The sequence below is a fragment of the Gavialis gangeticus genome, unplaced genomic scaffold, assembly GCF_001723915.1.
Source record: "Gavialis gangeticus isolate Ggan-Ray unplaced genomic scaffold, GavGan_comp1, whole genome shotgun sequence".
Classification (NCBI taxonomy): Eukaryota; Metazoa; Chordata; order Crocodylia; family Gavialidae; genus Gavialis; species Gavialis gangeticus.
The window spans coordinates 211,901,965-211,906,980 of record NW_017729032.1 but is presented as its reverse complement, the minus strand read 5'-3'; the positions used below and the strand labels follow the sequence as shown (position 1 = coordinate 211,906,980).

The following is a 5,016-nucleotide window of genomic DNA, read 5'->3' as shown; positions in this document are numbered from 1 at the left end:
CTTCCTCCTCCCTTAGCTCCCCCTCTCCCACCCCTAGTACTTACCAGCTTGGAGTGGCTGCAGCAGGGAGACTGCCTTAATCATCAAAGTTCTCTGAATCTTTTCCAAAGATTCAGAGAGCTTTGAATCCGTTTGGACCATTAAATTGGTCCCGATTTGATTCAGATTTGGAGATTCGGCCACCGAATTGGGCTAAATCTCCTGAATCAAATCACCACCCAAAGCTTTGCACAGCCCTACTGGAGCTGTATATCTAATTCCTGGAGACTCCAGGGCGATCCTGGAGGGTTTGCAGTCCTAGTTGGAGGGTTGTGTTTTACTTTGTTAACTCATGTGAAATGTTTCCCTTTCTTGTGATCAGCATTAAAACTTATTGAACAAGCTTTACAGAGTAGAGTTCTATTATCTCCTGCCAAATCATCTCACCATCTTGCCACAAACCATTATATAGAGCTCTTAAACTCCAACAACATAACTTGCCCAGTAGAATTCTTTTGACTGCAAGCTGTGCAATGAGCAGTTTAAGGAGAAATGTGAAAGCCTTTGGTCTATGGATCATTTACAGAAATATAGAAAGTAGCATTGGAAATGACTTACTGAGTTCCTGCATCAGGTCTCCTGCACTCTCAAGCAATCACGTGATATAATCCCCTTCATAAATTTATCAACCTCTCTTTAAAACTGTTCCTATTAGAGGCCTATTCCAGAACCTCTGAAGGTTTATTTTCAGTAAGTAAAGCTTACTGAAAAGCTTTGTAGAGCTTTTTCAGTGCTATTCCACGGCTCTGAGGGTTAAAAACCTAATTTCCCACCTAAATTTATTCAAGACAAGTTTATACCCTCTTGTTCTTGGGTCATCATTTACTTCACCTTGTTTACTTACTCCCAGGAGAATTGGGCATATCTCCATATCCATGTCAAATCCTTCAAACTTGAAACATCAAGTGCTTGACTCACCATTCTCTATCAGCTTTGCATCTGAATGATGGTGTAAAACTGATGTCATGGGTGAATCAGGACCTTAGTTCCTATTTGTGCAGAATCCTTTTGCCCTAATTCATCATATATGTAAGGAGAATGATCTATTGAGGGAAATACTTGCTAGGGGGAAGCATGCTGGCACGGAAGTGAGTTCCTCTTTCTGGAGGTTGTGGAGATTGCACTTGAGTCTCCTTTGCAAAACATGACTGATGAATCCTCTGCAAAATAAGCACAGCAAATGACACCACCTGAAACCCCAGGGAGGTGATAAGATATTCTAAACAACCTACCTGACCTTCTTGCCCCAAGTTTCTGTGCTCTGTATGTTCTATGAACTTTTTAGATGGATGACCAAGGAATATATTCAAACTATAGTTTGATTTTGTAGTTTAATGGTGATCTCTGGCTCTATGCAACACAGATTATCTATAGATGATTATGCAATGCACTGCAATAATGCTGACAGGAAAAAAAGTTGTTGGGCAATTGACTCAGATTTTCCAGATGTGACACATCAGCTGAAGATTTATGTAGCTGGCCCAAAGATGCACTATTTTGGAAAAAGAACATAATTTTGAGTCGTTGCGTGCATCTACACATGTGCTTTACTGCAGAGCTGAAAGCTTCACAGTTTATAAGTGTGCCACTATTAGGACACATATAGATGGTGACAGGGGCTGGTTGGGGCACAAAGGTGTAAAAGTGTGGGGGCCGCCTGCTGCCTACTCTGGCATCTCATGCTCCAGCCAGCCTCTCCACCACCTGATGGCACTACCTGGAGCTTGGAGCTGACTCCGGCCCTGACACCCGCCAGCCTGGGACCACTCCCCCCTGGCTCAAAGTGTTGCAGTCCTGAGTGCACATGTAAACACTGCACCTGGGAGCATCTGACTGTGGGGTGAACTGCACCAGAGTTTATTTCTTCACACTAATAGCACATTTAGATGTACCTATTCATTCCATTTGATGGCAATCAAACAGGTGACACAATAAATTTAATGAATAACAAGATTAGGTGACCATTTATAGCAATGAGAAATAGGTACCTAATTCCCCATGCACTGGTATTAAAGCTACAGCTTCACCACGCACACTGTCAAAACCAAATTGTTATCATTGTTACCACAACCAGGCAAGAAACTTCATTTTAAGCTGAAATCCAATTAGCCCTACAAAGCTTTGAGACAGCTAGGAGGAACGTGCTTTTAACTTTACTGTTTGATGGGATTTATATGACATTTGTTCAGCTGTTTAAGATGTGCCTGCAATGCTGGTATAGTAAGGACTGATTATTCAGCTAATGGGTGATGTGAGAGGAAAGGTTCTGGGGGCAAAGGGGAACCCAAGGGTGATAATCACCCTTCACTTATCTCAGGTGCACAGCCAGGGCCTGGATCACTGTGCTGTGCTTCCAGAGTGAGCGCTCCATCTGAATTGGTGGCCAGGGAGTGTGGAACAATACTTCTGGCCACAGAGAGCAGCAACTGGGAAGAGACTGTGGCATCTGCAGAGAGGAGACAGTGTAGGGCTCTCTGGTCAGCACCAGCTTGTAGCTACTGGCAGGTGAATGGTGCATGGCAACAGGCAAGGGTGGTTAGAGGACCACCCAAAAATACTGTGATCACATGGACAGCCAGGGTGACTCGCTGGGTGCAGGAGTGAAGTACCAGGCAAAGCAGGTACTTGAGGACGTGGGTGATACGTGGCTTGGGATCACCAGTCTGCCAGGGACATGGCAACTCAAGCCAGCTGGACTGATAGAGCCAATTTATGACAAAGAGTCAACCCTGATTGAAGGACAAGGAAAGGCTTAAGTTGAGTTTTGCCCTAGTGTGTGTTTGAGGATCCCTACATAATTGATAAAAAGAGAGGGAAGGGGATAAACCCCAGATGAAAGAGAAGAGTTGTTTATTTTCTTTGGTTCCTTTGGTTCCATGCTGGACCAATAAAGTGATCTGACAGTGGGTGGATCAACCTCAGGATGAAAGGGGTGGACTAAAATGAACCCCCCTGTTTGAGTCAGTTAAGGACTTGATACAAGGTGGCAACCCTGAATGGGCAAAGGGGCATTGGCCAATGTACCTCGATGACACGATTAATGAGTGGGGTAAATTAACTCAGATTGCCTTATCTGGGGGGGCTGTTAGTTCACTGATGAGAGCAAATGAGCCCTGTGCAGACAGTGGTGTAGAACAGACCTTACTGGTTGATTGATTGCCAATGGATCAATTCAGAGGGCCTGACCCAGATCTCAGCAGTCTAGGAAAAGCCCCTAAAGTGGACACAATGGATCAGTCCCCTAAAAGAGAAGTTGAATATTAATACTGAGGAAGTGATAAAGGTGGCAGAGCCCCATGAAGAAATTCCTCCAACAGGCCCAGACTTATCACCCAGCAGAACCAGTTCCCTAATTGAAAGAAGATCAAAGTCATGATGGGTGAGAAAATAACACCAGAAAATGGGTAGGAGCTAATATCAATGCCTCCCCATCCTGATGTCATTCATCAGGAAGATGCCAGGCCAGGGGGGCTTGGCCTTACAGCACCTAACCCCAACAAGTAGGTTGGCCCAAAAGTTCTGTTACCCAAGAAAGAAAGACAGAATTCTGTACACATTTTCTAAATTGTACCATTGAATGCAAACCTGACTTGCATGCCATGCTTTCCACTCATAAAGTGTTTGAGCACATAGGAAGAACTAAATGTAACTCAATCCTGGACCTATGCAAGGATCACTGGCAAACACCTTTAATCCAACCATCAGAGGAGTCCTCTGCATTAAAAACTGCATTCAGTTTGTACTGCTTTACAAAGAGCACTGATTATGTTTCAGAATAACGGGAGCGGCCCTTTAGAAGATGTAAATCCAGTGCAGCTATATAATTGGACAACATAGACCAGGGGTAGGCAACCCCCGCCACATGTGCCAGAGCACATTCAAAGGCATTTCTCACATGCCTCAGGGTGGATGGCAGGGAAGAGCTGAGGCTCAGCTGCCACAACAAGAATCAGGCCACTTGCAGCTTCCCTGCTTGTCCAGCCCTGGCATGCCAACATCTTACAAGTCAAGGTTGTGGGTGTTTTTGGCACTCTGCCCAAAAACATTGCTAACCCCAGACATAGACATTCATTTTAATATTTAGGAGCATCTTGAACAACTAGATAAAGTTTTCTAAGAGCTCTGAAGGGCAGAGTTAAGAACATATCTGGAAACACATTGCACAGGACTGGTAACAGCTTAAATACCTGGGATATTTGTGAAGAAGATGTCTTCTGAAACATCAGCGGAGAAAGAGCAAACCACCCTCAAAAGTCTGCCACTATAAACTAAGACATAAATAGGACATCTTTGGTGTATAGACTGGGTGGCACAGATTTGTTCCACATTATTCAACACTATCAGTCCCCCTTGCTTGAATTAATAGACAGGAATTTGCTAAAGGGGCCTAACTGAATGACCATGAAATAAATACATCATCCAGATAATAATAAGGAGCATATGTGAGCATCCCATTCTTCAGTGCCTAGCTTAGAGCTGGGTGGAGAAAGGCAGTTTCACTTGGTGGGAGATTTTAATATTTTCATATTTGTTTTTTTCCAGTGAGCAACACAAACCAATAATTCCAGATCCTCCATAAAAGGGGATGGTGGCCCAGCTTTGGGACAGTTCAATTCTTTCAGTCCTCAGAGAAGTGTGAGGGAGAGGAGCTGGAAATAAATCAGGGCAAGCTGCTGCTGGAGAACAAGAAAAATGGCCCAGAGAAGAACAGGCTAGTGCAGGGGTCAGCAACCCCCTGCACATGTGTCGAGCGCGGCATGTGAAGCCATTTTGCTCGGCACACCATCGCCAGCCTGGGCTCTAGGCAGCCACGAAGCCTGGGCTGCTCCCAACAGGCAGCTTGGTGGCTGCAAGCCCTACCATGGCTGGCAGCAGCTACCCAGAGCCTGGGCTGGCTGCAGCCAGGAGGGTGCAAACATCTGCTCCAGGCTCTGGCATTAGCTCCATACCAGCAGGTGCATGCCTGCTTCGGAGCAG

At 45.1% G+C, this 5,016-nt stretch overlaps 1 long non-coding RNA gene across 1 annotated transcript in view; it reads right to left on the bottom strand.

Annotated features, from left to right (window-relative positions):
* Positions 1–238: 238 nt before the first annotated feature.
* LOC109302465 overlaps positions 239–5,016 on the bottom strand; it is a 9,507-nt gene continuing 4,729 nt past the window's right edge. The window contains exon 3 of the long non-coding RNA XR_002098790.1: positions 239–1,199. This is a non-coding gene — a long non-coding RNA (uncharacterized LOC109302465). The remainder of the gene's footprint in view (positions 1,200–5,016) is intronic.